We start from the raw sequence: 10739 nt of genomic DNA on the forward strand, positions 1-10739 counted from the left end.
CTTTATAAACGCCAACACATATCTGGTACTTTGAATTGGTATCTGTGGCAGTTTGATATTATTTATGAATTCCAAAAATAGATATTGGATTATGTTTGTCTACTGGTCTGTTCCCTTGGGTGTGTTACCCTTTGCATGTATTAAATTCAGAGGTTTCATTTTTGCTTGATTAAATTATGATTAAGGCTTTGATTCTGCCACATCAGTAGGGCAGGGACTTGTTGGGCAGGGACTTACAGAGAAAAATGGCAAGGCAGAGGAGAGAGATTGAGTTTTGATGCTGGAGCCCTGGGAAGTAAATACACAGAGTAGCAGTTATGCGAGGAAAGAGAGAAGGCTCCATTAGCTGTGGCAGTGGCCCTGGGGAGAGAATGAGCCTGATAGTCTACAGCTGATCTTGTGAAGAGAGACGAGCAGCTGAGCCCAGAAAGAAACGAGCCCTGGGGAGAAAGAGGAGCCCTATACCAGCCTACAGCTGAGACCAAAAGAAGCTGGGACCACAGAGCTTTAAGAGGTAGAGGGAGGCTGAACCCTCACAGAGACTGGCAGTCATCATGCTCCAACATGTGGCAACAGACTTTGGTGAGGAAAGTAATTTACTCTTTATGGCCTTGTGACTCTAAGATTCTACCCCAAACACCCTTTATAAAAACCTATCAATTTCTGGTACTTTGCATTAGCACCCCTTTGACTGATTAATACAGCATCCCTGTGGTAAACTACAATAATAGGCAACTTCATCTTCAACTTGCAATCTTTTATTTCCTCAATTGGGTTGTATGTTAATTATAGCTTAACTTTTGTATATGTCCAAAATGCCTTATAATTTTTTAAAGCTTTATATTGAGGTATGTCATTCATACATGAACATACATAAATAATAGGTGTATAGTCAAAGTTGTGAACTTACAAAATAAACATGCATATCCTCATACATGGCTCCCATATATCACCCCACCATCAACACCTTGCATTGTTGTGAAACATTTGTTACAAACTATACAAGAGCATCATGAAATTATCACTACTAACCATATTCCATATTTTACATTTGGTGTATTTTTCCCCCAATACACCCTATTATTTTTTTAAATACTTTTATTACAGAAGTTGTGAACTTACAAAACAATAATGCACATGTATAGAATTCCCATATGACACCCATTCACCAACACACCTCACCGTGGTGGAATATTTGTTACAGATATTGAGATAATATCATCAGACCATTACCACCAACTATGGATCATAGCATACATTGGCACAATTTTTCCATATCCCTCCCATTATCAACACAGTACACCTTTGGCATTGATGCAAGAATATTATAGTATTGCTGTTAACCACAGTCAATAGGTGACTCCAGTTGTATTTTTCCCATGCTTCTCCACATTCTCAACACCCTACAATAGTGATGTACATCCACTCTAGCTCACAAAGGACACACTTGTATCTGCACCATCAACCACAATTCTCATCCACCTCTGGGTTCACAGTTATTCAGCCCCTAGATTATTCTCTAGCTTTCTTTCAGTTTACATTTACATCCCTAAACTACCCTTTTTTTAAATTTTTATTTTATTTATTCATTTTTTAAAAAATATTACATTAAAAAAATATGAGGTCCCCATTCACCCCCACCGCCCTCCCCCCAGTAACACTCTCCCCCATCATCATGACACATCCATTGCATCTGGTGAGTACATCTCCGGGCATCGCTGTACCCCATGGCCCGTGGTCCACACCGTAGCCCACACTCTCCCACATTCCATCCAGTGGTCCATGGGAGGACATACAACATCCGGCAATTGTCCCTGCAGCACTACTCAGGACATCTCCAAGTCCCGAAAATGCCTCCACATCTCATCTCTTCCTCCCATTCCCCGCACCCAGCAGCCACTATGGCCACTTTTTCCACACCAATGCCACATTTTCTCGATTATTAACCACAATAGTTCATGAATAGATTATCAATAAGTCCACTCTAATCCTTACTGTATTCTTCCTTCCTGTGGACCTTGGCTTGGTTGTGTCCATTCCATATCTATGTCAAGAGGGGGCTTAGATTCCACATGGATACTGGATGCAATCCTCCTGCTTTCAGTTGTAGGCCCTCTAGGCTTCATGGTGTGGTGGTTGACATTTTTCAACTCCATGTTAGCTGAGTGGGGTAAGTCCAATAAATCAGAGTGTAGAAGCTGAAGTCTCTAAACTACCCTTTTTAACCACAATCCCATTTTAAACCAGCTGCTACTCACTATAATGTGTTACCATCAACTCTATCCCTTTCCACACTTTTACAGTCAAATTAATTAAAACTTCTACATACATTAAGCATCGGTAGTTCTTCTCAACCCTCCTCTTATCTCTTAATAACCTATATCTAGGTTTTAACTCCACACACTTATTCTTCATATTTAGTTCATATTAGGCCATGTAATATTTGCCCTTTTGTGTCTGACTTATTTCACTTAGCCTAATATCTTCAAAATTCATCCATGTTATCATATGTGTCCCAATTTCATTTGTTCTTGCAGCAGCATAGTATTCCATTGTATGTATATACCACATTTTGTTTTATCCATTCATTGTTTGATGGACACTTGGGCTGTTTCCATCTTTCGTCAATTATGAACAATGCCGCTATGAATATTGGTGTGCAAATGTCTGTTCATGTCACAGTTTTCAGTTCTTCTGGATATATTTCTAGTAGAGGAATTGCTGGATTGTTGGCAGTTCTATATTTAGCTTCCTGAGGAACCGCCAAACTGTCTTCCACAGAGGCTGCACCATTTTACATTCCCACCAACCGTGAAGGAGTTTTCCTATTTCTCCACATCCTTTCCAGCACACTATCTTACAATATTTTTAAACTTTGTAAATCATTTCTTTGCACAGATTTTGCATTACATTATATTAGATTCACAGATTCCAAGAGGTAGCTTGGCATGGAACAGAATCCATTTTTCATTTCCAAAATAACTAGGTTATTTGAGCAATCCTCTCACTGAAAATAATCTAGATTGTGACTAAATTTTAAAATGTTCTAAAATTGTCGAAGACTACCAATTAGTAACATGAGACTAAAATTTAGGGTGGAAATTAAGCTTCTGATCATATTGCGTAGCTTTTTATCAAACACTCCTACTACGAACAACTAGAACAGAAAAAAGATGAAGTTTTTAATATTGATAAATGATACATCCACACACATATGTATGATCTGAAGTTATCAGAAAGATAGCAGGGATGGAGGGACCCAGTCTAGAGAGGACATAAACACAGAAAGCCCTACTTTTCCATTGGAGTTGCTGATGAGTAGGTGGTGGCTTAGTAGATAATACTGAAGCACTTGAAACGCCTAGTATTTGGCTAAGAAGTCAAGCAGCAGAGAAGGAGAGCAGAAAGTAGGAGCTAACAGGAGTTTTAGAAGGTTATGTATTGGGGAGACAGAGCTCAAGCTCTGCGCCTACTGGGGATGAGGGACCCTGGGCTTTCAGCATGGCTGCCCTCTAGGAGTGAGCTGGCAAAACTCTACCAGGACTGCAGCACGGCCTGGAATCCCTTCCATCCCGGGATTAAGATGACTTGCCCCTACTCTAACTTCCCACCAGGAAAAGAAAAAAGTAAATACATTCTCAGGAGTTATTATATAACATCATTGAGATCTTCAAATATTTTTTCAACAATTGTTTTTGTTTGTAATAACTTGAATTTAATTTTTTAAAAAAATCATCATATATACCAAAAAAAAAAAAAAAGGCAAGTGACTGAAAATGACAGGGGAAAAAACCACCAGAGTAGATGCAGATATTGGTACAGTTGCTTTGCTTGGATATAGTTCCTTCAGTAGGCCCCGAGGGAGAGAAGCATGACCTGTTCTGCTTAAAGACTCCAGCACTAGGCCCTCAGATGAACTCCGCTGACGGAACTGCACAAACCCTAAGAGAAGCTGTTTTCCTCAGCATGTAAATGCAATGCCTTCCCCCCAGCGTAGGACATGACACCTGGGGATGAGCCTCCCTGGCACCAAGGGATCACTACCAAGTACCAGCTGATGACATAACTAGAAAAAGACCTTAAATTAAAGGTTCAACGTGGACCAGCAGAATATCCCTGTCTACATATAATAACAGGAGTTAAAAATGCTGTTCGACCTAAAGTAAGGGGGAAATGGAAAAGACAAATGAGTTCATATGGCTATGAGTTTCTAAAAAGGAGTCTGAAGGTTGTCAGAAGGATTGCCCTTATGCACACCTGAGCAGAGTCTCAGAGACAGATAAAGTAGATACAACCCCAGATATTGGTCCTTTTGAGGGCTAAAGAGACCCACAAGTTCTATGGTCATGGCAGATGGGGTTCACTGCCATGCCAGTTGGCCCTTCTTTGGAGCTGGTGTTTCTGCATTATGGAGCTGGACTCAGATGGGATCTCTTTTCACAAGACTTGCATGCTACTTTACTGGAATTGTAGTTGGTGCTGGGGCTTAAGATATATCTAGGGGATTTGAATCTCTGGACTAACAATATGATAGCCAGGCCCTGAGCCTCAACAGACTTCAGCTCCTACACTTTGATTTATTGGACTTACTCCACTCAGCTAACATGGAGTTGAAGAATGTCAACCACCACACCATGGAGCCTAGAGTGCCTACAACTGAAAGCAGGAGGATTGCATCCAATATCCATGTGGAATCTAAGCCCCCTCTTGACAAAGATGTGGAATGGACACAACCAAGCCAAGGTCCACAAGAAGGAGGAATACAGTAAGGATCAGAGTGGACTTATTGATATTCTATTCATGAACTATTGTGGTTAATAATCGAGAAAATGTGGCATTGGTGTGGAAAAAGTGGCCATGGTGGCTGCTGGGTGCGGGGAATGGGAGGAAGAGATGAGATGTGGAGGCATTTTCGGGACTTGGAGATGTCCTGAGTGGTGCTGCAGGGACAATTGCTGGACGTTGTATGTCCTCCCATGGCCCACTGGATGGAACGTGGGAGAGTGTGGGCTACGGTGTGGACCACGGGCCATGGGGTGCAGCGATGCCCGGAGATGTACTCACCAGACGCAATGGATGTGACATGATGATGGGGGAGAGTGTTACTGCGGGGGGAGTGGTGGGGTGGGGGCGGTGGAGGCGAATGGGGACCTCATATTTTTTCAATGTAATATCTTTTTAAAAAAATGAATAAATTGAGTAGAATTTGGAAAAAAAAAAAAGAGAGAGAGAGAAGCTGTTTTCCACATCCACAGGTGGTTTAAGAGAATATCACTTGTTGATAGGTGTTGTAAATTCATTCCTGAACTCAGGAAAGAGCTGAGGAGATGGTTTGGCTGCCTTGGGCCAATTCACTGAAGAGAAGTTTATAGTCTGAGTGTCTGGGCATTTGCTGGTGGGCTGTTTTTTGTTCTGCATGCATTTTATTAAGCAACCATGCTAGTTGATATAGAGGAAATGTAAATGGTGACACTACAACCGCATTTGTTTTGTAGAAGGTGAGAATTAAGAGGTGGAACCAATCGATTGTCTTCAGTAAATATTTATGGAACACCATGTACCAGGCACTGTCCTTTTCAATGGGCACTCAAAGAGACATTTTTTGGTTACAAAGAGAAACAACAAAAGTGAAATAAACAAGAAGCAGAAAGCAATCAGTTGAGGGCAATAGTTATAATGATTATATTTTGTCAAGTATTTATTGATGCAAGAGAAAAGAGAATCATTAACATGGAAGGAATGTCCTGGGAAGTCTGACCCTCCTTTCACCCTTAACTTCATTAGTTTTGGGGTGTTGTTACATCCTATAGAATTTCTACTAACTTGAAATCTCCCCACCCCTTTCTGCTTTTTCAGTAAATACCTAACATTTTTCATTGTAAATTTAGGTGGTTGTAAAGGATGTAATGTCTGGTATATGATAAGCTTTAAATATATTTTTTTAAAGTGTAGCATCTCTCTTCTAATTGTATCAAATGGATTCTAAAAACCAGCAATTACCTGCATGCCAACATGGCTTTTTTTTTTGAAAAAGTATCTTTTTTAAAGAGTGTGGTCTTTAACAGTTGGAAATTTTATATTGATCTTTTTTCCCCAGAATTTGCACTTCCACAGAATTTTATGCCAATGTCATGTATTTTTATATTTCAAGTCTTTCCTCTATGGTGCTACTGTATTTGTCTGCCAAACAGAGCGAGAAGAAGCACCTTGGACTTGCATAGTGGAAGAATGGAGGGATTTTTAAGGGAAGTTGGAGAAAGAATCTACCTCTACAGCAGGCAGACTCTAGGGCTAAATACAGAAGATGAGGATCTAGAATTTTTTTAGCTTTCGCTAGTGTAACCTAGTTTGAATAGAAATTATACAGAAGGAACCAAAACCTTTAGCAGAGGATGGTTTCGATCCATCGACCTCTGGGTTATGGGCCCAGCACGCTTCCGCTGCGCCACTCTGCTGGCTTGTTTAGCAGCGACACTATCCTCTAGTTAAATAGAAAACAGAGTGAACTAGTAAGGGGAAGGCAGCTCGGACCTGGCCCTTTTATCTTCAGAACCGTAAGCTTGTGGCCGCGGAGCGCGGTGCGGTCGTTGAGGCGCACGGCCAGGCCGCGCCTTGCGCGCTGCTGTTATTTTTTCCTCCTTTTAAACTCCGTTCCCTGTCCACAATGAACGCAGCCTTTCCGTTCGGGGCGGAGGGCGAGCGTGGCCGCCCCCAGCCCGAGGGTCCTCCTCCGGGTCCGACAGCACTCGCGGACCTCGGGGAGCCCGAGCGCTGGCGCCCCTGGACGCCAGGGCGGGGCGCTCCTCGCGGGGCGGGGACGGACAGACGGACCAGCCGCTGGCCCGCTTCCGACCAGCTTCAGGCCTGCTGCTCGGGCTGGTTTCCACGAGGAGGCTCGGGTCTGAAATAGCCTCTAATTTCGGCCTTCTCGGGGCAGCCCAGGTGGGACTGGCCTTCCAGCCAAGACGCGGACGGCGCGGGTCTTGAATGTTCGGTTTTCCGGACTTGGAGGGGAAGGGGGCGCAGAGGCGGGGCCGACCCCGGGCCGCCGTCCCCTGCAGCGTCCCCGGAGTCCCCAGCTCGAGGAAGGGGAACGGGCGACTTCTGTTGGACTGTTACCATCTAGATCTCTGTCGTCTCGGGGAGATGCTGCCGTCTTCCACTTGTCCCCTCTGAGAAATGAGCAATCAGCCCTTCTTCAGACTTCCCTGACTGCAAGCCAAAGTCAGAAATGAATTTTAAATCACAGCTCTATGCATACATTGAGAGAGAGAGAGGGAGGGAAGGGGAGAGAGAAGGAGAGGGAGAAAACGAGGGAGGGAGGGAGGGAAGGAGAGAGAGAGAGGGAGAGAGTATTTGGTAGTGTCACTATTTTTTTTTTTTAGCTCTTCTAATGGTGTGTAGTGCTATCTCATTGTGGTCTTAATTAGTATTTCTTTATGGCTAGTTATCTTGCACATCTTTTCGTGTGTTCATTTCCATTCTCATATCCTTACTAGATTACTATATGATAAAAAGATCCTCAATCCAGTCCTCAAATCTTTCTCTCTTGAGATCCATGGCCCTCCTGTCAGCCATTCCTCAGGCCACTTCTCCCTCCACAGAAAGCAGATGGCCACACGACCCACCTAAACCTCTTCCCACTGACAGGACTTCCTTTCCTCCCTCGCTTGGGGACCACTCCTGAGTGTGTGGGGGGAGGTTGTCTGTGTTGGGCAGCAACAGTCCATTTTTACCTCACGCCAACACACAGAGCTCACCAATTTATAAAGCAAGTGATTTAGTCAACAAGACGTTTTCCCACATACTTCTCCACGTAATGATTCTTAAGGCTTCTCTGATATGCCACCCTGGACATTTCCATTCACATTTATTCGTCAAATCAAGCCACTTGGCCAAGTTCAATGTCAATGCATGGTTAGTGTAATACTTAGGCAAAGAGGGTGAGAAACTGAATGTATATATAATATATATGTATGTAACTTTATTTTCAAATAATTATAGATTCATAAATTGCAAAGATAATGCACAGAGATCTCATGTACCCTTCACGCAATTACCCCAATAGTTACATCTTTTGTAAGTATAATACAATATCAAAACCAGGAATTCACAGCATCGATACAATGTTTGTGCAGAGTTCTGTGTCATTTTATCACGTGTAGATTTGTGTAACCTCCACTGCTATCAAGAAATAGAACTATTCCATCACCACGAAGACTCCTTGTTCTACCCCTTTATGGTTACCCCACCTGCCACTCCTTGCCATCCTTAACTCCTGGTAACCTTTAATATGATTTCTACAGCTACATTTTTGTCATTTTGAGAAGGATACTTATGAACAAAATCAGACTGTATGTATTGACTCTTCTCCCTTAGAAAAATGCCCTTGAGATAGCTCTAGATTGTTTGCATGTGTCAATAGTTCACTCAAAGTCTTCCATAGTAAAGATATAGAGCAATTTGTTTAGCCATCCCCCTCCTGAGGAAATTGTGGTTATTTTCAGTTTTGGAAGTTTACAAATAAAGCTGTTGTTAATAATAATGTATAGGTTTTTGTGTGGATAACATTTTTTTATTATTCTGAGATAAATGTCCTGGAGGGCATTGCTTGATTGTGGTAAGTATGTGTGTAGCTTCTTAAGAAACAGCCAAACTATTTTTCAGAGGAGCTATACCATTTTACACTCCCATCATCAATGCATGATAGAGTCCGTTTCTCTGCACCCTTGCCAGTATTTGGTAGTGTCACTATTTTTTTTAGCTCTTCTAATAGGTGTGTAGTGCTATCTCATTGTGGTCTTAATTAGTATTTCTTTATGGCTAGTTATCTTGCACATCTTTTCGTGTGTTCATTTCCCATTCTCATATCCTTTTAGATGAAATGCCTTATCATATCTTTTGCCCATTTTCTAACTGGATTGTTTTCTGTTTCAATTTTGATTTTTGAGATTTCCTTATATATTCTAAATATGAGTCCTTCGTCAGATTTGTAGTTTGCAAATATTTACTCCTAGTCTGTAGCTTGCTTTTTATCTTTCTTCCCCATTTGTTTTGCTTGTTTTGATTTTAGGAGGTACTGGGGATCAAACTCGGGTTCTCATATGTGGGACGCAGGGACTCAATCACTTGAGCTACATCCGATCCCCCTTTTAATCTTTTTAACAGGGTCTTTTTTGCATAGGAAAAAAAATTTAATTTTGATGAAGTCCAATAAATTGATTTTTTCTTCTTTTGCTTTATGTTTTTGGTGTCATGTTTAAGAACTCTTCAACCAGCCCTAGGATTCAAAATTTTTCCCCAATGTTTTTTTTTTCCCCTGAAAGTTTTGTAGTTTTATGGCACCTTTTTTTAAAAAAAGATTGAATTGAATCCATTGAATTGCTTTTGTACCCTTGTGAAAATCAGTTAGCTCTACTTTCTGTATTCCATTCCATTGATTCGTGTAATGGTCTATCCCTCTGCCAATACCACATAGTCTCTATTACTGTAGGGGTATTATGAGTCTTGAATTCTGTTAGAGTGATTGACACCACTTTCTTCTTATTTTTCAGAATTGTTTCTTAGCTATTCTATTCATTTGCTTTTCCATATAAATATTAGAATAATCTTGCCTATATCTAACAAAAAAGCCTGGCTTTTGATAGGTATTGTGTTAAATCCATAAGTCGTTTTAGGGAGAAATGACCTCTTTACTATGTTAAGTCTTCCAAACAATGAATTGGGAATATTTCTCCATTTATTTAGCTCTTCTATAGTTTCTTCCATCAGTGTTTTCTAGCTTTTATAGTTTCTTCCATCAGTGTTTTCTAGCTTTCAGCATGTACATGTTCTGGTAGCCTTATACTTAAATATTTCTTTTTTAAAAAAGGCATGTAAATGGTATTGTACTTTATTTTCAGTGTCCATGTGCACATTGCTAGTATATAGAAATATAATTGATTTTTTGTACTTTGATCTTATATTCTGAGACCTTGTTGAAGACATTTATTAGTTCTAGGAGCTTTTTTTGTAGGTTCTTTAGGATACTCTATGTAGAACATTATGTCATCTGCAAGTGGAATGGGAAGCACAATCCATCTGAAGAGAGGGAGGGGTGGTGTGCATATTTTAAAAGAAAATACAGTGCACTGAACCACCAATTGCCCATTTAATACACAGCTGGCCAAAACTGCAGAAATGAGTGGAAAACTGTCCTAATATTTCTGGGTAGTTTGAATATTTTACCTCAAGACCATACTGCTGTGCTTGTCCTTAGAACATGATGTTACCATAATTTGACAGAAGTCTTTCTCCATCTGCCTAAGAAGTGAGAACAAAGGACTGAAAATCTAAATGCCCTGGGTTTTGACATGGTGGATATTTTACTAAGTAAATCCAGTTTTATGTTCCTTTTCTAAAACACCCTTCTCTAGAGGGGAAGCTCCCTTATCCTTCACCGGTTGTAAGCTTTTTCTACTGTGTGTACCTTCTATCTCACTTAAAATGCTGCTGGCTTATATGCAATTATTCTCTAATTTACAGGAAGTCTGGATTATTAAACCCGCTAATGCCATCTTTTGCTTGGAACAGTATATAAAATCTTAGCTACTAGCTAAGGTTGAAGACAGTCGATTTCTTGTAGTTTCCTTATTACAGGAAGGTAAAAATCGCCAAAAGTTAATCTACTCTCTTTCTTTAAGCAAAACAGAATATAATACACCAGACAGGTGACTTTTTAAAAGACTTGAAAATGTAAC

General features: G+C 40.8%; 1 non-coding gene across 1 annotated transcript; it reads right to left on the bottom strand.

The window, feature by feature from the left end:
• Positions 1 to 6383: 6383 nt before the first annotated feature.
• On the bottom strand, positions 6384 to 6455 carry TRNAM-CAU (transfer RNA methionine (anticodon CAU)). The gene has a single exon. It is a non-coding gene; the product is annotated as a tRNA-Met (tRNA).
• Positions 6456 to 10739: the final 4284 nt, after the last annotated feature.

The sequence above is a fragment of the Dasypus novemcinctus genome, chromosome 22, assembly GCF_030445035.2.
Source record: "Dasypus novemcinctus isolate mDasNov1 chromosome 22, mDasNov1.1.hap2, whole genome shotgun sequence".
NCBI lineage: Eukaryota > Metazoa > Chordata > Mammalia > Cingulata > Dasypodidae > Dasypus > Dasypus novemcinctus.